We start from the raw sequence: 25419 nt of genomic DNA, 5'->3' as shown, positions 1-25419 counted from the left end.
ACTTAGGATTATAAATCTAACGTTACGCATGAAAAAGCACGGGCAAGTAGAGGGTCATAAATGATGGGAAAAGAAGGAAAGCCTGTGCTTCTCCTCCTTCTCGACCTATCTGCAGCATTTGACTTGATGGACCACGCGACACTCTGCAGACAACTCATCAACTCAGCCCAATTCTCCCAGGAAGATATTGCCTGGGTTACCTCCTTCCTTACCATGAAGGTATTCTAGGAACAGGCTTGCGCTGATCCTACCACCTTACACTGCAGAGTCCCACAAGCATCATGCACATCTCCTAAACTGTACAATCTCTTCAATCTACCACTCTTCAACGATGTAGACAATCTCGGCATAGCATACACAAACTATACTGATGATACCCAAGTGCTCCCTTCTCTCACTGGCTCCTATTAAATGGATGCAGAAGCACTCTGCAAAATCTACGCCACCATCCAAGCATGGATTTCAGCCAATGGATTATGCCTCAATGGAGATAAAACTGAGCTCCTCCTAGTAGGCACCAATGAAACGTTCAACAAGTTTGACAAATAGTACAAGTCCTTCAGCATTGACAACTCCCAAATTCTTGTCTCAGCAGCAGTCAAAACCCTTGGGGAATACATTGATTCCACGCTCTGAATGACTCCCCAAGTCAGCGCCATTGCGTCTTCAGCCTCCTTCAAGACTAAACTAATAAAGGCGGTCAAACCATACTTATCCGCGACAAATTGCCTCTCCATTGACAGAGCCACCATTGGAGCCAAATTGGACTACTGTAACGTCTTATTTGCCGGCACCTCCTGCAAAAGTTTGAACCGACTCCAAGTCATACAAAATAATGTGCTTAGGCCTGCCCTTAGCATTCCCAAGAGAGAGCACATTGCCAGTGCCAGACAAAAGGCACACTGGCTGCCAGTTAAAGAAAGGATACTCTTCAAGACTCTGTCCTTAACATGCAAATGCCTCTCCCTCACAGCCCCCCACCCCCGTACCTGGCAGAAAGATCACCAGAGCAACCTCCTCCAGACCCAAAAGGACACACTACTCCAACCAGCTAAAAATCCCCACCTTCAAAAGGACCAAAGCAGGAGGGGCCCGTTTCACGTTGCTTGCTCCCAAATACTGGAACATTCTCCCCACAACCCTTTGAAATGAGATATACTATCTAGCATTCCGCAAATTGCTCAAAACTGAACTCTTCAACTAGCTCACCAATACTCTCTGCCCAGCACACCCAGCACGCTTTACCCCCACATGAGGAACAGGCGTCTCGGATGGAGTTTTGCATGTGGTAGTCTAGTCACTCAGCCTGCACCCTTGAGATCTCTTGCCCGCCAGCTCTGTCTGATACCTCAACCCTATTGCCTGTATGTCGACACTTTTTACCGTCTCTTGTCTTTGTAACTGCCGCCTTCTGTCATTGTATCTCGCATCAGTCTGGCAACAGGTTCAATGTAACCAAGAACCACAGACAGGAGCTTCTCACTTTTTTCTGTGTAACTAAGTAAGCACTGCTGTAACAGCGCCACGATGCCCCAGGGCCGCCTTGTCAGCTTTATAAATTCAAACAAATAAATAAAATAAATCTAAATGATCATCAAACACCAGGAGACTATTGCAAGTGTGGCAAAAAAAAGCATGAACACAGACCGGAAAAAAAGAGTTAAATTGTTTCATTATTAAAGGGTTGTTTCTGTTAGTACCTTTATAACTCTGCTCTGTCTCTCGTTGCAGGGCTGTCTCAGGGCTGGATGGCCTTTAACATACACCAGTTGTCTGCTGGTTTACTTTCTCTAATGTTTTACTGTGTGCTCATGAAACTCCACCCTCAAATTTCAGTGTGCATACTTACTCAGTGTAATGATTAGCTTGCGGCTTTGATAAAAATGCTCTAGGAATGCGTTCTGTGGGTGCCAGCATGCAGCATGTATTTCAATGTGTCCTTTCCAGTCTTTCCACTGACAGGATTTAGCTCTGATTGTGTCCCCTTTGCCTCAGAGTCTTCGTTCAATCTTCTCCCTTGAGTCGTAGTCATGTGTCTTCAAGCCTTCTCCCCTCTCCCTGCTCTAGGAATCACTTGTTTCTGTTCTCAAACTCTCTTATCAATAGGCCCCCCTTCAGCTCAACCTCTATCCCGAATACTCCACGGTTCCTCCATTCGGATTGGCAGTACGGCATAGCTCTGACTCTTTTCCCTTTCAACCCTGGCAAAGGCTCTCTTCGCCATTGCCGAGGCCATTTCTTCCAGTCATAGTGCTGCAATCTAGTTCACTTAGATGCAGGAATGATGGAGGGCACACTTGGTACATTATCCTCTGTCTTATGGTCTTGAGGGCATTTTTTCACACATCAATGCCAGCTCCGAGTGGTGCTTGTTGATTTCTTCTTGATCTTCTGCCACGTAAGGGATAGGCCAGCCAGGTTTTGGTGCAATTTGGAAAAGGGTAGATCGCGAAAGAGGACCCCTGGCATGGGCTCTGGTACATTAACAGTTCACTGTAGCCAGAAAGTGCTTCATGGTCTCTGTGCCTGTGGGGCCTTGTGGGGCCTTGCACCCATTTCATTATTATCGAGCAGTGCTGGGTAGTAACAAGAAAATGTGGAAGAAAGGGGATGTTCTGTATTTATATTGAAGGAAAACCCAACTTTAAAAAATCATGTTTTGGTCAAGGGATGCGTTTCCAATCTTAAGGCAGCAAAACCTAACAAACTAATTCTAACAGAGAAAACCATGACCAATGTATTCTTAGTGGCTTTAAGAATACTTTCTGTACACAGTTTCTTTGTCGCTGCATATAAGTCTGCAGTTATTCTAACGTGGAGTAGGCGTTTTTGAATTCAGAAGTAATACCAAGACACCAGCTTGAAATTCTGGTGTTGGACATCTTTCTCCAATATTTTTCTTCCTGCGAACTTGGCAGAGGTGACCTTACAGCTTCTGCAAAATATAGCAAACGTATGCCCACATATGTCATAGAAGAGAATTGAAGCATGGGGAGAACAAATATTTGGGCAACTTTTGACAAATGTGTAACTGGGATTAGAATCCACGGCATTCATTCACTGAAATTATGGGGGTGGGGAGTGCAGATGTGGCACCCCTTAACACCCTAATGGCATTACATGTATGTATGTATGTATGTATGTAAGGCAAACGATTTTCGACTCCGATGATGGGCCTAGTATATGGTTTTAAATATTGATTGGAAACTTGATGTTGCAGCATATTAATAGACAGGGATTGATAATGAGCATTAATGCCCACGTACCGAAACCTCCAGAGTTAAAGAGACACAGACTTTACAAATCGTCATCATAATGGTAAAATCATAGATGTTGCTATAGTGGTTGCAAGAAGTAACATAGGGTCAGGTATTGCTACAACAACATGGTGTACCATTCCACTGTATGTTGGTGTTCCAGCTACTTTCTAAGTACTCTCAAAATTGACAGTACCCGATAAACGTGGAGATAACACTATCTGCCCAGTATCAAACAGTTTGGTCAAATAGATAAACCAGGAAATTAACATGGATCAACTGGCTCGAATGTTACTACAAAGCATTAGATACCCTGTTTCCGCTCTTTTCCATTCTTTTAGAATGAAAGTAGCACACATCATAGTTTTGCTTAATTTAATTGTACACCGTCCCACATAAGGCTGATGAGGCACCTAGAGTACAACTAAATCGAAGTGCCAAAGATCAAACAATTTTGGTCACGCAAGGCAGGAATACATTCCATATTATCTAGTTTCAAAGTAGGCAGTTTACCAATTAGACCATACTACGTCGCTTAGACGTTTGTTTGTATCAATAAGCTGCTTTATATATTTGTCTTAATTTGTTTTATAAGCACTCCCATAATCAGCAGATAAGCAAACAGAAGTACAGGCAGATACAATTATTTGCTCAAGATCCCACAACTTTGCTCCTCTTTTACTCTCCTTTTTCCCCATTCTCCTCCACTTTGCTGCCATTTACCCGCTATTTCAGCTCTTCTGCTGAGCATGGAGTTCAAAAGGCAGAGCAGAGAGCAATATGAATGGAAAGTGGTGATGTTTTTGCACTGATTTGAAGGTGGACCGATGGAGCGTGTGGATGTGGGATTGCACGTGTGTGGCTGTTTGAGGATGTGCCTGTGGGAAGAGGGGGAGCTATAAAGTGATGTTAAACTTTTTTGGAGTTAGGTATTGGCTGGTATTGGCTAAAATGAGGTGACCTGCTTAGGGAGGGGGAGGAGGAGGCGGGCAGAGGGTTGGAAAATGTATGTGTGTGTGTGTGTGGATAGCATGCAGTGACGTACATGTGGGGCTTTTAAAGGGATAGTGGGAATTGATTGTGAGGCTAGGGCTATTTCTGTGAAGAAAGAGGGGGTTGAATTGTTCAAATATCCAACCCAGCCAAATGCCGAACTTGATTTCAAATGATTGCCAATCCTCCATAAGCTCATTATGGCAAGTGCCGGCTGGTGGTCTTTATTATTATTGCATGCATCAATATTGATAATCCCCTGCCAGCTGATTATTACAGCAAATCCTCAAACTGCTCCTCAGTATTGTTAACACAGCCTAAACGGCATTATTGCTAATCCCTGCCTGGTGTGTCATCATAGCTGATATTTTGCTTTGCGGTCAATACTGCAATTTCTACTTGGTGGTCCTTATTCCTAATAATTTTGTTGGCCATTCTTGCCAAGCTTATCTGAAACCATTATTGCGTGATTGGCAATGATGTGGGTTTTATTGGCAAAATCACTTTAGAAATAACCTTGCATTGCCTTTAAGAGGTTCTGCCTACTTGCTTAGTGACCCTATACTTTGTCTTAAAGTTATTTGTTTAAAGGAAGTATTTGGAGGCTTGCCTCAACAATTCACTGGTTTTCAGCACTGGACCTGAGAAGCGGTCATGACTACATCACAGAGAAGGCCTTCCACTAACCATTGAGCATATACAATTTGAAAATGCACATCGCCAGAGCCCGCCCAAAACCTACTAACCATTTCCCTTTTCTCTTCCAGGCCTCACTCTTACCAAACACGCCGAGATGGGCTAACAAACAACATGGCTAAAAACAAATCAAACCGCACTTCACTCTCTAACCAAGTTACAAACCCAATAACTGCCAACACCAACCAACACAAACACAAACATTGGAAGCTGCCCATCCGGAAACCAGCCCCGGTACACACAAAAAAAAAGCACACCCACAAATCTCACACAAACAGACGCTTGTTACTCCTGGTTCTACATGCACCAAAACATTGTATCCTATCCCTCTCTCCCTCATTAACCAATTCACCCTATTTTACCTTGCAGAACCATGAGAGCACCCGGAGACCATGAAATCAATTTTGTGTTATTTTTGTATTTGATGATTTGCCTGCATGAAGCAAAGATGGTACACTGTATGTACTGTGCATGTCACCTTTAGAACAGTGCATCACACACCACCAAAGAATACTTGCCTTCACAGTTCATGCTTCAGAGGTATACCCCTTTTTGGCATAGCCAAGAGTGTTCTCTGCTCTCGCCTTTTACTGAAAGGCAGCTTTCGCTGGCAGGTGTCATTATAATAAAATTACTCTTGCATACCTCGAGGCGAGTGCTTTAGGGAGTATATTCACCTTGAAGAAAATGCATTACACTGTGCTGCTCTTACTGATAACATTAACAAGCACTGCAAAGTGCAGCTGGCATTGAAAGAGTATACAATAAGGGTTTGCCTCAGTCAGCAATAAATTTGCAAGGTGTGAGCTTGCCAAACTGAGACCACCCTCTTCCATTGAAACTCATGTATTCCTGTGGGTATAAGAAACCAGGACCTAGTAGGGAGGGGGTTCACTTGTGCCAAAGTCTTGTGTTGTCGTCGGTTATTTGTCTGCTACCGCTTTACAAATAAAGTGTTCATCAATCCACCAGAACCGTGAGTAGTCATTATTTTCCTCAGCATTAGTGACGTACTTAGTGACCCATAACCGAATTCTCAGTTCAGTACTAAATCAGCTGTTAGGATGGTTAGTAACCCGGGAAACTTCCCTCCAAATTAAAATGGCAACAAAGGAGGGCACTGTCTTTTCAGGAGAAATTGATCATATTTGGAGTAATAGGCCTATGGGTTAGATCTGTATGTACTTGCTATCAGTTGCTCACGCTGACCATGGTATGAAGAACACTCTTGTCATAACAAACCACTTCACCAGCTATGCATCAGACTAATGCTGCAGTGTTCGGAAATCAACCACTGTGATGAAACTACTTCGAGAGGTTCTAGCGAAGTACTGCTAACTAGGACAACCCCAGTACAACCATTGACAGGATTCCACTTGTAGACTGATCAATACATTGATAAACCGGATAGTGGTAAAGAAAACCATAACCAATTAAACTCCAGGGTGACAGAATTCTGCTTGACATGCAGAAGCACCCAGCAACGACATAAGAAACAGGTGTTGAACTAACATGTAGCCATCACCTTGTGCATGTATAAAGCTATACACGGAACAATGTGACTGGTTTTGCTACCCAATACCACATTCTGTAGTTGCACATCGAACTGCCTTTGTGCAGGGGTGCCTAGACAATAAGACAACTGAAAAATAGACTACAAAAATTCCTGTAAGATGCAACAAAGAGCGATGGTAGGAAGGAGACAAGGGGTGACAAAAACAGGTGCAATGATGGGAGACACCGTTTTTCTCCAGGTCACAAGTGAAACGTACAATGTGTGCATCATCTGTTCTGGAAGATCAGTATTAGCTGGAAATCAGGACTTGGATCAGGAAACGAAACTTGAAAAGGGAAAACTGTCCGACTTGGCCTTAACAACCTTTACTACATTTTTGACTAACAGCTACTAGTTTCTTAAAATTAACATAAATGTCAAAAAAACTGTACTCTTAGATGGTATTTTATAAAAAGTGCACCAAAAATGGACTTAGAATAATTGGAAGAAATCGAAAAACTGTATTGGGACTACGGATACTGAGACTGTGAATGAGCATGTTCACCTTCCTCTGGAAGTAGTTGCTGTAGCTTTTTCAGGGCCAGAATATTAATCATATATCTGTCATGTTGCGGCCATGGAGACTTTGGAACAGATGGAAAAATCAGTACAGAAGGTTACATGTGATACAGAATGGTGTATCCCCGACCTAACGCTTCAACCGCGACCTAGTCCTCACTCAAGATGGCCACCGCAAGAGGGCTGATGTAACTATAACAACGCGCTGCGTCGTAAGCATGGCGCGTTCTATCCGTCTCTTGGAGCCCGCTGTTGAGTTTACAGTTTGTTCCCGTACTGCAGAAACTGGCTTCCTAAGCTCAGCATTCCAGTCCCTTGCAGCTGGTCTGTTCCCTCCTTCCTAGCTCTACTTTGTTTCATATGACTTTCCTTGTCTTCAGGCGTTCCGAAACAGTCTTTACCGCAATCTCTGTTTCAGGTACACCTTACCATTTCGTTCCGGTTTCGGCCACTTACCTTGCTTCCTTCCCAGTTCCGGCGTGTCTGTTTTGGAACGCCTTTCTGACTATTCTTTCTTCCGCGCTGCTGCACAACTCTCCCGTTCTTGTGGTTTCACTCTGTTAGCCTTATGTTACCTTCCGTTTCTGTATTCCTGCTCTTCCTTTTTCTCTGTTTCTGTTCCAGTGTGCTTTCTTTCCGAAAGCTACCTCTTGTCAGCCCCCTGTTATTCCAGCCCACTACCTGCTCCCCGTTTCAGGCTGGTGCCCATACTCCTTAGCCAACCGTGGAACTTGTTCTTACCTCGCTCCCTGAGGGAAACCCATCTTCCCAAGATTCTTGCTAACCAAAGGAAGGTGTGTCTTCAAGTTCAGAATCCTTTTGGAGGGAAGACCGTGTACCTACTTCTTCCAAGGAACTCATATTCCAGTCAATCCACTGAAGTTCAACTACCAGGGTTTTTTGGTGCCATCTGCTTTTTCCCTGGTTTGGGGTCGACTCCCTGGCCTTCCCTTTGGTGTGGGTCTCCGTCACAGTCAAGGTGGCCTCTGGGGGAGCCAGACCTTATTTACACGAGAAAAAGGAAAAGAAGACAAAGGACAAGAAGGTCAAGGAGGTCAAGAAACCCTGGAGAAAGGAATCTTCCGAGACCAAAGACAGCTCTACAGAAGAAGGAAGCGAGCAGAGGTCTTGGGAGGGTATGCTTGGCCAACCAAAGCAGGACAGTAAACCACGCCTAGCAACTTACATGGCCTCCTTGGAGCAATATCATGAGCTGGTGGCAGCAATACAGGGGTTAACTGCTGAGGTTCAGTCAATTTGTTAAGAAAATGTTGCATTAAGACAACAGGTGACAACCCGAGAAGAGGGAAGAGGAGACATACCTCATATGCGCCATCTCCTCTGCCTCTGCGCTCACCACTAAACTCATTTATGCCATAAAACCCTTCCTAACCTCCCAAAACAGCCTCTCCAGAGCCACCATAGGAGCGAGACTCGACTATTGCAACGCTCTCGTAGCAGGCACCTCAACCAAAAACCTGAAAAAACTCCAAATAGTGCAAAATAAGGCGCGCCGCGCAACCCTGTACATACCTAAATTCGACCATGTATCTCAGGTGAGACGAAATGCACACTGTCTCCCAGTAAAGGAAAGAATCAACTTCAAAATCCTCACCATTACTCATAAATGCATCCATGTAGCCGCACCTTCCCACTTATCAGAAACCATATTCAAGAACTCCTCTGACCGTCCCAAAAGAAGCCATCATACAAACCAACTCTGCATATCCACCATAAGAAGAGCCAAAGCCGGTGACATTGGCTTCCCCCACATTGCACCTAAGCTCTGGAACGCCCTTCCCAACTCACTCAGAGGAGAACCCTCCTTGTCTTCTTTTCACAAATCACTTAAAACCACATTATTTACCTAACTCTCTACTTCCGCCTACACCATAACTACCTGACCTCCTACCTCAAGCGTTACTGTATCGCATCATGTCTGTATCACAATCCCCATGTTTCTCAAAATGCTCTGTAAATGCAAATATCCTTGTAACCATCTTGCCTTCCACTGTAACCAGCAAGATTGTCATGTCTGTAACAGCGCCACAATGCCCCTGGGCTGTTGTGCACTTTAAAAATATGAATAAATAAATATGCCTCTGCAGTTTGGGAAGTATGATAAAAGCCCTAGGACTTTGAAGGAATATCTGGACGCCTGTCAGGTTTATTTCACGTTTAGACCTAGAGCCTATGAGACAGATAGGGCCAGAGTAGGGTTCCTAATCTCCAATCCTGTGGGAAATGCCTTAGCTTGGGCAACTCCCCTAGTTACCAGCAACGACCCCGCTTTGAATGATTATGCTCAATTTGTACAGCAATTTAAGACAAGGTTTGACCGCCCAGAAGTACTGTTTTCTTCATACGGGGCTATATAAAATAGAATTGCAATTGTAAATTATTTAATAACACTTGATTTAGAGACATATAGTACTGAAGATTCAAAGAATGTGTGAAACAATGTCAATAATACTGACAGATTGTTTAGTAAAAATATGTTAGCCACGCTGTCATTCCACCGGGCTTGTGAAAATCGAGTACAGTTCAGCATATCAATTGTTCTTTCTCTACTTTTGCTATATCTATTTTTTCTATTTTTTCTTTAATTAATCAAATAGTGATCATGGTGATGTTTTCCTAAATTGTATGTGATGTGCATTTTTTTTACTATATATCATGCCTATTCGTGATATATGAATTGTTTTATTTTTAATGTTATGAATGAAATTCTGATATATTTTTGTATTTGATAAACTAGAAATATTGAAAAGTTGTATTCCAACTATATCAATAAAAAATAAATAAATAAATAAATAAATAAATACGGGGCTATGTTGGATGTCAGGCAGGGTTCTTCTGACGTTCAGTCTTACGTAGCCTGGTTCCAGAAGCTTGCAGCAAACGCCAGGTGGCCAGATTTGGCACAATAGACCTTATTCAGGAGGGGAGTCCATGAAGACCTGAAGGACAAGTTGGTTCGAGTAGGCCATCCAGTAACCTTCCAGGAACTAGTATCTTTGGCTCTTCAGATAGAGTTTCGCCTGATTGAACGCTGACAGGAGAAGAGAAAGAATCAGACGCACCCTCCTTTGAGCGACCTTCCACCTCAGTTGAAGGAGGCACACTCACCTTTAGAACCCATGCAGATAGGCACTACCCGGGGACCTCTAACAAAGGACAAATGCCAGAGGCGCCGTCAATTGGGGCTGTGTATGTATTGTGGGTCATCTAAACATATACTCAGAAACTGCCCTGAGATTCCCTCCCAATCCTACACAGGAGAGATATCGGGGTAAGCAGAGGCAATCCCTGCAACCAAGCCCAAGCAATAAGGAAGGAAAAAGACGCAAGATGAATGGTGTTTCAGGTTTTCTTACACTTAGCCCCAGGTCATTCCCTGGAAGTTCTTGCCATGTTGGACTGCGGGGCTGCAAGCAACTTCTTTGATGTCACCTGGACCAAGGAGCAAGGGATCCCCTTGGTGGCCAAACAAAGACCCATCCCGGTAGAAGGGGTGGATGGTTCTCCCCTCTCCTCTGGACCCATTGTGTTAGAAACAGAGACAATCCAGGTCAGAATGGGAGAATACCAGGAAGACATGGTGTTTGATATAAGAGCGGCTCACTTTCCTGTAATCCTTGGAATTTCGTGGCTCAGACTGCATACCTCCCGGATCGATTGGGCATTGAACATGTTGAGTTTTGACTCTTCTTACTGTTATCAACACTGCCTGCAGCTACCTGAATAGGATATACAAGAGGGAAAGGCGATACCTATGGCCAATACTGTGATATCCTCGATCCACATACACTACCAGGAATACACAGAGGTTTTTGAGGACAAGGTTTCTAGACTTCTGCCACACAGGCCTGGGGACTGTTTTATTGATTTGCTGCCAGAAACCACAGTTCCATTTGGGGGCATGTACCCCCTCTCACTTTCCGAAAGACAGGCGCTCAAAGAATACTTAGATGCTAACATGCAGAATGGTCTCATCCAAGAGTCCAGGCCCCCAGGAGGAGCATCACTCTTCTTTATACCAAAGAAGGGAACAGTGGTGTTGAGACCCTGTATAGACTACCGCGGTCTCACCCACATCATCATACGTGACCGCTATCCTATGCCTTTGATTCGGGATGTTTTGGAAGCCATCCAGGGAGCCTCGGTCTTCACCAAACTGGACCTCTGGGGAGCGTATCACCTCCTACGGATTAAGGAGGGCGACAAATGGAAGACCGCCTTCCGCACACCGCTGGGTTTATATGAATACATGGTAATGCCCTTCGGGTTGGTGAACGCACCTGCAGTGTTCCAAAAGTTTGTTGACAAGATCTTCTCAGACCTCCTGTACCTGTCAGTGGTTGTGTACCTCGATGATATTTTGGTGTTCTCCTCCTCCTTGTCTGAACACCATCGACATGTCAAGGAGGTGCTCTGCCGACTTCAAGCTAACCATCTGTACGCCAAGCCTGAGAAATGCCAATTCGATGCCTCTTCGGTGTCGTATTTGGGGTACATTCTGTCCAGGGAAGGAGTGCAGATGGATCCAGGAAAGGTGGCAGCCATTTTACAGTGGCCAGAACCCCAGAACGACAAGGAAGTGCAAAGATTACTGGGGCTGGCAAATTTCTAACGACGCTTCATCCCTCAATTCTCGGAAGTGGTGTTGACCATCACAACCCTACTAAAAAAGGAGTACAGTTTTGCATGAATTCAGCTGCCAAACAAGCCTTTGCAGATCTAAAGACCTTCTTTACCACTGCTCCGATTCTCATCCAGCCTGATCAGTCACAACAGTTCATATTAGAGACAGATGCTTCCAACTGAGCTATACGAGCAGTCTTGCTACAGAAGTGTACAGACAACCTAGAACATCCGATAGCATACTATTCAAGAACGTTAACCAGCAACAAACGCAATTACTCAGTACTAGAAAAAGAACTTCTAGCGATTAAGCAAACCTGCAAAGAATGGAGGCATCTCCTGCAGGAAGCAATCCATCCTTTTCTGGTGAGAACGGACCACAGAAATCTCAAAGTTCTGAAACAGATGGAGTGTACCAATTCCCGTTGTGCCCGCTGGGCCTACTACTTTTCCCAGTATAACGTCCTGATAGATCCAGGGATGCAGGTTGAGAAAAAGCTGGCAGACGCATTATCAAGGAGTCAAGGACAGGAAGCCGAAGTCTGTCTGGGTAACAAACTACTTCTACCTGATAAGAAGTTAATTGCGCACTTGTCAACCTTTTTACAAGCCGTCCGGAACGGAACACAGACCACTGATGAAACGGCTTTAAGACTCACATGCAAGAAAGGAATCCTGTACCGTGACTCAGCCTTATATGTTCTGACCCAGTCTTTACAGACTGAGGTAATCGCCTGGTGTCATGACCTCTCCCTAGCGGGACATAAAGGTCAGAAGAGCACCATGGAATTGGTAAAGAGGCTCTTTCGGTGGCCCGATCTGGGCAAGGATGTACAGAGTTATGTATCCTCATGTCCTATATGTGCCGCCAGCAAGACAACCACCGGCAGACCTGTAGGCAAGCTGCAACAGGGAGTTCTACCTTCCAGACCCTGGGAGCACATGTCCACCGATTTTATAGTGGGTCTTCCCCTGTCTGAAGAAAATCGGTTCATAATGGTGACTGTGGATACGTTCAGCAAGTTAGCACATTTGTCTTCTCTCCCCGAGTACCAACTGCTCCAGAAACCGCTTCAGTCTTCCTTCAGGACATTGTTAGATACTACACAGTATCCCCGAGACTCTGGTATCATACAGGAGGTACTCAGTTTACTTCTAAATTCTGGGCCTCACTCTGTACCCAACTAGGTATTCAAAGGGCTCTCTCCTCGGGCTATCGCCCGCAGTCGAATGGCCAAACAGAGCGCCTCAATGCCAACCTAAAACAATATCCGAGATGCTTCTGCAACAGAGAACAGGATAATTGGAACACCTTACTCCCTCTGGCAGAATTTTCGTATAATAACACCTTACATATAGCCATACGCATGAGCCCATTCTTTTGTACATATGGTTACCACCCACAGCATCTTCCTTGGTCTAACCTTGCATCCACTAATTAACCATCGGTGGATAGCCTTCTTAGCAGCCTTAAAGAGGCACACAAGAGTGCTGTTCAATCTCTAGAAGAGAGTCGCCAGGGGTATAAGAGATGGGCGGACAGAAAGAGGAGCAAATCCCGAATCAACAACAGGTACTCGTGTATGGCTAACCACCAAGTACCTTCCCAGGTGGATCCATGCTGGGAAGTTTGCCCCCAAGTTCATAGGACCATTCTCTGTTTCCGCAAGAATCAATCCTGTGGCCTACAGACTGCGTCTAACCAGGAATTTATGAATAATTCATCCCGTTTTTCACGCATCTCTTTTGAAGGAGTACATTCCAGATCCTTTCCAGAGGAAGAGACAGACTTACAGGGTAACACCTCCCTCAGAGCCTGAGGAATATGCGGTATACCAGCTTGTGGACTCTTGTTACCGACGGGGTACACTCCATATCTGGTCCACTGGAAGGGGTATTCCGAGTCGGAACGTACCTGGGAACCCCGAAATGATATTCATGCTCTTAGACTCATGCAGCGGTTCCATTGACTGCATCCAAGTAAGCTGGTGACGGGGGAATCGATGGGGGGGGGGCAAAGGCATACTTGTCATGCTGCGGCCATGGTGACTTTGGAACAGATGCAAACATCAGTACAGAAGGTTACATGTGATACAGAATGGTGTCTCCCTGACCGCACTCTTCAACCGCGGTCTAGTCCTCACTCAAGATGGCTGCCGCAAGATGGCTGATGTAACTATAATAACGTGCCGCTTCATAAGCACAGCACGTTGTATCCATCTCTTGGAGCCTACTGTCGTGCCTACAGTTCGTTCCCGTACTGCAGAAACTGTCTTCCTAAGATCAGCTTTCCAGTCCCTTGCGGCTGGTCTGTTCTCTCCTTCGTAGCTCTACTTTGTTTCGAACGACTTTCCTTGTCTTCCGGCATTCCGATGCCGTCTTTACTGCAATCACTGTGGCAGGTACACCTCACCCTTTTGTTCCAGTTTCAGCCGCTTACCTTGCTTCCTTCCCGGTTCTGGCACGTCGGTTTTGGAACACCTTTCTGACTATTCTTTCTTTCCCGCTGCTGCGCAACTCTCCCGTCCTTGGGGTTTCACTCTGTTAGCCTTATCTTACCTTTCTTTTCTGTATTCCTGCTCTTCCCTTCTCCCCGGTTCTGTTCCAGTTCTCCCCGGTTCTGTTTTGGAACACCTTTCTGACTATTCTTTCTTTCCCGCTGCTGCGCAACTCTTCCGTCCTTGGGGTTTCACTCTGTTAGCCTTATCTTACCTTTCTTTTCTGTATTCCTGCTCTTCCTTTCTCCCCGGTTCTGTTGTCAGCCTCCTGTGATTCCAGCCCACTACCTGCTCCCCGTTTCAGGCTGGTGCCCATACTACTTTGCCAACCTTGGAACTTGTTCTTACCTCTAACCAAAGGAAGGTGTGTCTTCAAGTTGGGAATCCTTTTGGAGGGGAGACCATGTACCTACTTCTTCCAAGGAACTCATTCTCCAGTCAATCCACTGAAGTTCAACTACCAGGGTTTTTTGGTGCCATCTGCTTTTTTTTCTGGTTTGGGGTTGGCTCCCTGGGGTTCCCTTTGGTGTGGGTCTTGGTCCCAGTCAGGGAGGCCTCCGGGGAGCCAGACCTTATTTACACGACAAAAAGGAAAAGAAGACAAAGGACAAGAAGGTCAAGAAACCCTGGAGAAAGGAATATTCCGAGACCAGAGACAGCTCTACAGAAGGAGGCGAGGAGGGGTCTCGGGAGGGTACGCTTGGCCAACCAAAGCAGGACAATATCTCAAAAGTGACTTATGAATTATCCTGCAATTAAATATAGGAATATTATTGTGTACATCCATAATATTAGTAGCAAAAACAATAACTCAAAATCAATCAGATAAACCATATTAAAAAGATAAACGTTTTAAAAAAGAAAAAAAAGGAGAAAGAATAATTATTAGGTCAATAAAGTCTATGCTTTTATAATTAATTGTCTAAGTCACAACTTAGTATTTGTTTATGTAGATTCAAGGATGAATTAATATACTGCATTCGTTAATCTTTCATTATGCTGCAATGAAATTTAGGAATAACATTCACTTTTGAGCTATACAATTAATATTGTGCCCTGAAGAAGCTTGCATTCTGAACATTTATACAGTATTCAGAAAATCAACTGAATACGAAGTATCATTTTGAAAGTAAGATTGAGGTTATAAAAGATAGAATTTACTTTTTTTTAAACTTTGATATATTTTTTTATTGGATTTCCAAATGAATTAAAAACAATTTGCAATAATCAAAGTCTCAACAAAAATACATTTTTCAAAATTCTAATTTAAATTCTAATTTATAATTTCTTTTCAGGTAGAAATATTTGTGTTGTTTGGTTAGGCAATACAACAGATCAAATAGATAAATCTATTAGAAAAGTTAATATTGAGCGTGGGATTATCCATTTGGCAATGCCTGATTAATATAAACTATCAATCCTATTACCATTAATTTTAGTCCATTGTGATGGGAGTACCATATACTCAAGATTGCCAGAAGAAACCATCACCATACAGAACATCAATAAAGAACTCAGGTTAACCAACTCTCTTACAGACGACCACCAGGCCTGGCCACATAGGATTCTACTCAGTACCAAGTCACATTGAAGATAGCAGATGTGCTACAAATATGCTTACTGAAAAAGCCCTATGCATGTTCTTGTGTCTGAAGCCACAATGTATTGGCCTGCGCTGCCATCGGTTGTGTCAATCTAAGAAATAAAGGTCCTGACCCTCGTGCTCAAGCAGGACTTATACAATGAAGGAGGAGTCTATTTTTGTCATATGCCTCCAACACCCAGTGTAATGTCATTCTTATCGAAACTGCAGTGTAGAAGCCGGTGCCACAAGTCAACGCTTATTAGTACAGTCTGATAGAAGGTTCCTTTAAAACACAGGATTCCAATATAACCAATATAGAAACTGTGACTCAGATCAGAGAGATTAAACAATATAACCCCAGTACCACACTTCACTCCCCACAGTATTACCTAGAGCACATGTCTGCAACCATCAACTATACAGAAGTTTAGCACTGCGGCTCCCATGACCACTCACCGTTGACTATGATGCCTTAGGGTTATGTAGTCCAAAACATCTGGGGGGCAAGAAGCTACACGCCCCTCCCACAGAGCTTCACTGTCACTCAGATAAATATACCATTACCAATTGTATGTGGTCCTCCTCCCCAAAGGATAACTCCCTCCTCCAAAGACCCACTTCCGCAGAACCCCAAAAAGTAAGCCACACCTCACTACTGCCCTTTAACGAATGAGCCTGCCTAGTGCCAATAAACAGGCACTGGAGACTGAGCACCAAGAGCTTGAAAGCCCCAAAGATAGTCTCACAGAAGATCACCCCCACCAAATAGAACCACACCCATCGCAGGTCAATGAGTTGGCTCTTGCCGGGTCTGATATGTGGCATCAGAGGTCTGGCCCGATCTCGGGACCCAGCCTGCCTGAGCCCTTACCAGGCTTTACTGAGCCCCCAGTTTTGCAGAAGAAAGCTGGCGACTACGGGAGCCTGCTCTGTGCTCCTTTGCCCAGCCGTCACTCGCGCGTTTCCTGGCTCCATTTCCTCAGCCTCTTTTCTTTCTTCTAGCCTGAAAGGCACACCACAGGAATCAATGGTCCATGAATATCACTGGGGCGGGGGCCATCAGTTTTGAAAGCAGGCTTTCTGCATGCTGGGCACACTTCCCAAATGTGCATTTTACACTTTAATATAAAAGAATATTTGTTTCCAAACTTATAAATGCTGCTTGCATTCACTCATTTTCTTTTTTTTAAAAAAGAATTCTGACTACCAAACAAATACTCTCTAATGTGTGTGCCCCTTCCTTTGTGTTTTATCACAGGTATATTTATAAAGATGTTATATGCTTGTCAAACTGGTTAATCACAAATCAATGCTTCTTTTGTGTTGACGGCAGTTATTAAGAAATTAAACTGTGGGTTCATGGGTGCCAACTTTTGATTTTCACTACAGGGGCAGAAATACCACCAGCTCCGCCCTGAATATAAGCAAGAGATACAGCACTCCATACCCTGGCCAAACACATTTTATAGCACTTTTTTTTTTAATATGGAATTGCAAAAACTCATACGATTAACAACTAGTTTTGAATATAACATCTCAGCAATGGTCAACCTGCTGAGCTACCCTGCTAGCCTTCTACTGTAGAGCATGTCTATGGACCCCTTAATGTACTAAAAAACACTGCATTACCAACAGTACTTTGGGCCCAATACAGCCATAGAAGTGATTTAAAGTGGAATTGATGTACAGTGTGGAGTGGTAAAGAAGCAGCATGAAAGAAATTGCACAATTTCTTTTTAAACTATTATTCTGAACATTTCCTTTGAGCAGTGACAACTGCCAGCTCCACCTCCTGGAAACTCTTACCCCTCGGAACACTGCACCTTCCACCAAACTACACCTCCACCCTGGCCCTTGTGGGATCCCCCTTTAAATGTTTTCCATTTCCACCACTGGTCACACTCAAAACACCCCGCCGCCAAAATAAAGCCAGAACCTATAGGACCAAAACTAAATTCACTTCCCTCCAAAGTATTTGCATCTCCAACAACTCTTTCACACAAACACTGAAGCATACAGTAAGTAATTGCGTTACAAAGGTAGAGCGCGTGAATGGCCCCTGAGTAATAGAAATCAGATGGAACGAGCCATCCATCGTGTAAATGATTCCAACCTACTCCCAGGTATAGAGCTTTTGCAGAGACAGCTTGTCGTCTGGGATTATTTCTGGTCCTCCTCGGCTACTGTCGCTTCTAGATAGGGAGCATTCCACTTCCTATTCGAAGAACGGACCTGACAACGCTCGTCACCTGATTTGCATGTTACGTTCATAACAAGCCGTGTCTAGTCATCAGAGAAACAGTGTTATGCAATATATTATATTCTGTTCTCTCTTCTTAGGCCGTACATGGTGCAGATTCGGGACGTCACGTAACGTGTACAAGTCACGTGCATAGGCAAAAAAAAAAAAAAAGGTCGCTTTGTTAGGGTCCGTTTCTCTAGTATGCACTAGACCGACACCATACTGTCGCCTTTGAAAGTGGGACGTCAACTTCTAGCGGGAGATTTGATGACACGAAAGGTGGGAATAGCTAAAACGAAGGTAGCCTCACGGAGGAGCCAGCTAAGTGCAAGCAGATAAGGTATGCAAACGGATACGGTACGGATTTTTTCATTGAGGTGCCCTTCAATTGCAATTCAAATCGCGTACACTGCGCTACAGAATGCGGAGCGGGTGTGTGCGCAGATTATCTTGCAGCCACACACCCAAGATTCAAGGCACAAGTCGAGAGAACGTGAGTGGATGCCTGGACGGCGACCAGCCACTTTTTTCGGAGTCTTCTCCCCCACCCTCTTTGTGTTTTTTTCCAACGAATTAAAAATGTAATTATTGTTTATTGCAATAAACGCATCACATGACCCATTCCATTCTGTAGGTGCTTATACAGTCATGTATTTTTCTTTGCATTCTGGGACTTGGAGTTTGAGTTTTATAATGGGAAAAGTGGAACTACAAGTCCCAGAATGCAAAGAAAAATACATGACTGTATAAGCACCTACAGAATGGAATGGGTCATGCTGGCAACTATGTTAACGTCACCGGAAGCAGCTCTGTGTGGCTGTGGGAATCTCATATGATGATGCTATGAAAGTAGAAGACAACTTTTCACAATGGGCTCCGACGCACATTTGCATAATTTGCATAGCTCCACCCACCTCACTAAAAAGACAAAACACGTTGTGAACCCACCGCGTTGAGGACAATTGCTTTAGAATGAGAAACGAACACAATTTTGCATCTGAAAGAATCATCACTTTACCCACGAGGACCTTGTTTCTCATCCTCCTCTGCTTGCAGGTTTGCCCAACCTTTGCAGCCTCGAGGGTTTTGTGCTTTATTGCGGTCATGCATGGCATGTTTTGTGAAGGATTCTTAAATATAATCAGTGCACACCTTGCATACTTCACCTGGCTAAGTGGTGGCTTGTGAATCGTTTCATTGGAGGGGTGTAAATATTTCCCACAATTTGGCAGTGCGACTGAGCGTAGATAGGGGCCCAAACTAACCAAGGGAGACTTAGTGGGAGGAGGAGTTATCCTTCCTGCAATCCCTCCCCGAGAACATTTTTTTAATGGGTTTAAATGGTGCAATATACAGCTTACTTTCTGTGAAATATTGTGTAAAAAGCCAGTCTGTAATCGGTTTAGTAGAGTAACTCCAACCCAAAAATGCAATAGATGAGTCCCCAACAGTGCACAAGAGCATTTACCAACACATTTTCATGATGCCTTTGCCCACAATATAGACCAGTATAAAAACATTTCTATGCTGGCTGCACCCATATATTTCTATGCTGGCTGCACCAATATATGCCAGTATTCCTGTTTAAGAAAATACTCATGTTTCCTTTGCACATTATGCCAGTAAATGTACTATAAGGAATCATGTCCATGTGCTGCCAATATATGTAAGTATCACCATGCAGCAACATACTCTGGTTGGCTTTGACATTAAAAGTCCCATGCCATAATATGAAAACACGTTGAAACTGACTGCACCAAAATGCCAGCCTAGCCATGTAATAACACATCATTCTTGCTTTATCACAGATCCCCCTGTAAAAAAAGACATGTCACAGAAAAATAGCTAGATTGGCTGCACCAAAATGCAGAAGACAGAGAGAGAGAGGGTAGAGGTGCAAATACTGGGTATTTGTGAATTGACTTAAAGTGTAGTGTATCAATTCGTAACAGATTGTCATAGACTTTATTCTGGAATTTAGGTGCTCCTGTTTACGTCTCGGCTACAAGACTAATAATAGAGTACATAGTAGAGGTGCATCCACTAATGGGGGCCAACCACAGGGCACACTCGGAACTGATCACAGTCAGTAAATAAACTCAATCTCCAAAAGTCTGGTGCTCAAAGCACAATCGGATATGTGATTTAATCATGGAGTTAAATGAAAGGTTTTTGTAACTGATCACAATTCTTCATCAAAATATATTTACAATACATGTAAACCACATATACATCAAATTTCAAAGGAAACAAATATACACATTAAATGACAGTGATAACGTTTTTAGATAATCAAAAGAAGAGAAGACATGTTTGACAATTTCAACATCAATGCATATATGTCATTCTATATGACTTAATTTAGACACTGTTTAGTGATGTTGGGGTACAGTGTTATTGTACAACACGTTTCAGGCTTAGCCCTTCATCAGGTACAAGACATGTTGAAGTTTCTTAAATAACTAATGTGGCTTTTAGTGTCTCAAGGAACATTCTACTGTTCATATTCAATATGTAATGGGTAATCAATAACTGACTTGTGTTCCTAAAGGATGCCCAAACATCGGGGAGAATTCGATGTGATATTGGCCCCTGTTATGGAGCTGAGAACTTGAATCCGCAATGATTCTAATGGAGAAAATATATATGGAATGTAATGTTTAAACCAGATGGTCTGTGGCCGCGTGTCATACATTGCTTTATAATTGTGTGATTAAATTACTCACCAAGTTTGGTGAGTCCACCCAGTAAGTCGTGAGCGCTGGTAATTCCCAGGATTCGGTCTGACGGGGATAGCAGTTTATATATACCAAGTAGACAAAGATATCTAGGCAAAAGATAATAGGGCATATGTCGATGTGATACTGGGCAGTAGCATCTAATGTGCTCGAAATATGGTGTGTAGACTCAGTGAGGGGACTGCTTACTATCATGTCGTTGAAGATGCATAGTATTGGATCGATCAGTGAACCTCGTGGTGTGTTGCGCTTCTTAGGCGTGTTTGCTGGTTATCTTTGTCGAACACCTGTGGATCCGAATTGTCAGATGTATTACTATATGTGCGCAGAAGTAATTCAACAGCAAGCTGTTTCATGCCCATTAATGCAGCTTATCTCTGTTCTATGATTGGACAACGTTCCTTGTGTCAGTGTGGCTGTCCGTGGCTCATGTGGTCGTCAAGGAAACCTGGATGCTTACCGACAGCCATATATTTGTTCTCCTGGTAGGAGATGGTTGCCCAGCTCTAACCACATAATAACGCTTATCATGCTTGCTTTATTATAGATGCTATGCCACAAAATAGCTAGACTGGCTGCACCAAAATGCCACTCTAGCCACATAATAACACTTAACTTGATTCTTTTATCATAAATGCACAGTAAAAAAAGTCATGCTGCAGTATGAAATGGCTATATTGGCTGCCCCAAAATGGCAGTTCAAAATAATTTGTGTGGATACTGATGCGCAATATATTAATCTTACGTTTCTCAGATGTAGAAAACGGCACACTTGGAGCATTCAGATATGATGAAAATATCCTTTTATTGTTCCAAGGCATGTTATACATTCGTTTAAAGATATTTTTCAATAAATCTTCTTTAACCTTTTTGTCATTCAAAGTCTCAAATCCCTTTTTTAAAATCTTATTTTGGTATAATGATTTTTAAAACTTAGGATCCTGAGTTATAACATTTTCAAATTCTCTCATCTTTTAGTTATTCAAATCCTCAATTATCTACTCCTCAAATTCTCTCAATTTACATCTTCTCAAATCCTCAACATGTGTTTTGCCATATTAATGCTCATCGGGAGGATTACTACTTTAAAATCGTGTTCAAACACATCTGAAATGGTATAATTAGTGCTGCTAAATTTGTGTAATCTAGCTTTAACTCGGGCAATCTGCTTGAGATTTATAGTTGTTTGCCATTAATATGTATGAACACACGACATAGGTGCATCCTGATGATAAATGCACACAACACTGGAACTCTCAAACGTACTTTTTTGTAATGCAAACATGTATTCACTGAAGAAAAGCTTAATTTCTTCTGTAAACGTCCCAAGGTTTCCATCTTATTTTTTAAAATCTTTTATTTAATACTCGCAACAAGGTACGACAGAGCCACTGGGGTGGCGTACATACACATTAAAGTTGCAGTGAAAGTCTTTACATGTATAACATTTGAACAGTGAGTACAGATTGCGAGTGGCATACAGGTTACCACACAGGTCACTTACAGTTGGGTTTGAACACATAAATATGACCTGAAGCCGGCCCGTGTATCACATGGTCTAGAGCGTATGGTAAGAGTGGAGATGTATAAGTCCTCGCATTCCTGTGCCCTTGTCAACGCCAATAGCCATTGTTTCCTACTGGGTGGGTGTTTGTCCTTCCACTTTAATAAAATGGCCCTCTTAGCGATCAAACACGCTGTATTCACGAATGCTCGGGGGGCTTTGCTGTGGGTTGTTGGCCAGACATCGAAGAGTGTACCCAGGGGGCTTTGTTTCAACAGGGCATCTATTACTTCTGCTATCATATCCGCTACATGGTTCCAGTAGGCCCGCAGTTGTGGGCATGACCAGAACATGTGTAGGTGGTCGGACGGGGCATGCTGGTATCTGGGGCAACAGTGAGGTCATGACTGGGCCATTTTGGATAGTCTGGCAGGTGTGTAATAAAGTCTATTTAGGAGCTTAAACTGCATGAATTTAAACCTAAAGTTTATAGAGACTTTCTTGGTATAGGCACACATTCGGGTCCATTGCTCATCCGTGCGGTCGATGCCCAGTTCTTGGGACCATTCCTGTCAAGCATTCGAGGTGGGAGGTTAAGCGTTATCGAATAGTATCTTGTATAGTGCCGATAGTATGTGTCTGCAGTCCCCTGAGTTTGCAATATATTCTAGGGATGTGGTCTCTGGTGGTTCCTCTGGCTATGACGGCAATCTAGTTGATACTGCCGCCCATAATCTGTAATATATTAGTTGGTCCCCGCTTGTATTCCCGTGGCCGGGTTTCCAGGTGGTTGGTGTGATAAATATAACCTCTGGGAAGATATCGACCAGAGCACTGTAACCTATGTCCTCCCACTTCATCTGGATCGCCCTGTCCCAAGTCGGTTGTAGCTCTGGGAATTTCCACAGGGGAAGCCATCGATAGTAGGGTCTATCGGTTCCTAAGAGGGCAAATATTGAGTGCCAAGCTCTGAGTGTGCAATCGACTGGGTCGAATGGACAGTCGTCTCGGTAGTGCTGATCTAGTATCAGTGTTTTAAGGTCTGAGTCTGCAGCAGCTAGTGTCTCAAGTTTAACATGTGGTGGGGGCGATGACATAGGATACCAGAATGTGGCTAACTGCGCCTCAGGCGCAATCCAGTATAATTCTAGATTTGTGTCTGTGAGCCTCCTTTTTCGTCATGTCTACCCACTTTTTACGGATGTCACCCGAGTGCCATAGGAATTGGGTGTGTAAAGTATGTATTTGGGCAAAGAAGGGCTTCCCTGGCCATATTGGAACATTGGCGAATGTGTATAACATCTTAAGGAGCAGTGTCCTCTTGGTCAGTGCCAGCTTGGCGGCTGGGGAAAGTGGGAAGACTTTCCATTTATTTGTTTTCGTTACGGCATACGTTCTAAGCATAGAGTAGTTGTCTTGCAGTAAAGAATCTCAGGATCTCAACACAACCACCCCTAAATATTTAATTCGGTCAGGTGACCAACAAAGAGACGAAGTTTCCTGGCAATTAAGGGTGTTTAGTTTAGTTTAGTTTATTATTTATAATGCGCAGTTATACCCAGGGGTATCCGAGCGCAGCATGTACAAGAATATGCGAAACTTGGTTACAAGGTGTAAAAGTACGAGTTGGCGTAGTGAGAAGGAATATCTCTGATTTAGTGGCATTAATTGTGAAGCTAGAGACTTCCCCTATATGTGTCTCTGATGATCGGTATCAAATTAAGTAAGGGATCTCTAATGTAAAGTAGGACATCATCGGCATAGAGAGAGATGATCTCGGGGATGGGGGGCTCAGTTAAGCGGATAGCGCGATGTCCATGGTGTTCCCTGATATATTCCACCATTGGCTCGATAGCTAGGGCGAAGAGGATACGTGAGAAAGGGCAGCCTTGGCGAGTCTCTCCAGCTGGAATACGGTAGAAGTGTGTGAATTGACACAGAGCTTAGCCAGTGGTTGTGTGTATAAAAGTTTAATACATTGTATTATATTGGGTCCGAATCCCATCTGCCCTAGGGTCTCAAAGAGGAAGTCTCAGGCAACCATATCAAAGGCCTTTTGAACATCAATTGTCACTCCCACTGCCTGAGCCTCAGGGTCGAATCTGGCCATTACATTGAACAACCATCTAAGGTTGAGTGCAGTAGATCTCCCTGGGACGAATCACGCCTGGTCATGATGGACTAGGTACGGCATAAGCGTCAGGATCCTATTGGACGGGGCCCTAGCTTAAATTTTAGTGTCTCTTTTTAATGAGGGATAAGGGCCTGTATGAGCCACATAGATTACCGGGTTTATCAGGTTTGCGCAATACAGTAATTATGGCCTCTCTCAGGGATTCTGGCAGAATGTGATGTTGTAGAGATTCTTCCCAGACTTGTAAGAGGACCGGGGACAGTGTCGCCGCATATTCTTGATCGAATTCAGCCGTCAGACTCGTTTTTGGGGAGGTTAGAGATAACGGTTATTATCTCTTCTAGGGTGAGCGGGAGTTCCAGTGCTTCCCTGGATTGGGGGCTGAGGATGGGTAGTGAAATATCCCGGACCAATGCCTGTATAGCAGGTTTCCCCTTTGGTTATGGGGCCTAGTATAATGCTTGATAAAAGTCACAGAATACTGTTACCACCTCAGAGTCTGTCCATTTACTGTTCCCCTGTGCATCCTGGATACAGTCTACATGTTCCCTGCTCGAGTTGGATCACGCTTGTCAATGTCCTCCCCGGTCTGTCCCCTTCGCCATATCTCTTGGCCGCAGCCAGCCGAGCGAAATATCCAGCTCTCCATGGATTTGTACTAATAGTGCAGGGTTGGAGGTGCGAGAGTGTTCTTGTTCCATTTTATTCTGTTTTATTTTCAGATTTCTCAAGGTCCCGTCTAATGCACTTGAGCACCCCAGCCATCCATGATATCGACATGCCCCGAATATATACCTTGAAGGCTTGCCATCTGGCGCTCTGGGTTGTGGTGTCTGGCGTGTTTGCGGCAAAGAAGGTGCAATGCCATTTTTTTATGTCAGCTTGGAATACTATATATCCCGCAGTGCAGGCCTCCAGATAAGGTGGGTACTAGGCCTTTTTACACATCAACATTTTGCAAATACGACAGCTTTATTCTTTTCCTGGGTACATTTACGCACATGTTTATAGCAGAGGGCAGTGCCAAGGTCAGGTTACTTGATAGAAACTAGGA

At 43.8% G+C, this 25419-nt stretch overlaps 2 protein-coding genes across 4 annotated transcripts in view; one reads left to right on the top strand and one right to left on the bottom strand.

Annotated features, from left to right (window-relative positions):
* CHMP7 (charged multivesicular body protein 7) overlaps window positions 1–18056 on the bottom strand; it is a 310059-nt gene extending 292003 nt beyond the window's left edge. Inside the window, exon 1 of one of the 3 annotated variants that reach the window (XM_069617684.1) lies at window positions 17865–18056. The gene's annotated coding sequence lies outside the window, so the exon portion shown is untranslated. Of the gene's footprint in view, window positions 1–17860 lie in introns of all 3 variants that reach the window. The other 2 variants (XM_069617685.1, XM_069617683.1) reach the window with 2 other exon arrangements.
* A 38-nt stretch (window positions 18057–18094) lies between these two features.
* The window catches only part of GINS4 (GINS complex subunit 4), a 225971-nt gene continuing 218646 nt past the window's right edge, over window positions 18095–25419 (top strand). The window contains exon 1 of the mRNA XM_069617686.1: window positions 18095–18329. The gene's annotated coding sequence lies outside the window, so the exon portion shown is untranslated. The remainder of the gene's footprint in view (window positions 18330–25419) is intronic.

This window comes from Ambystoma mexicanum, chromosome 10, assembly GCF_040938575.1.
Source record: "Ambystoma mexicanum isolate Mex_15411 chromosome 10, UKY_AmexF1_1, whole genome shotgun sequence".
In the NCBI taxonomy this organism is placed as follows: Eukaryota; Metazoa; Chordata; class Amphibia; order Caudata; family Ambystomatidae; genus Ambystoma; species Ambystoma mexicanum.
The sequence above is the reverse complement of the archived record's forward strand: the minus strand, read 5'-3'. Positions and strand labels throughout refer to the sequence as shown.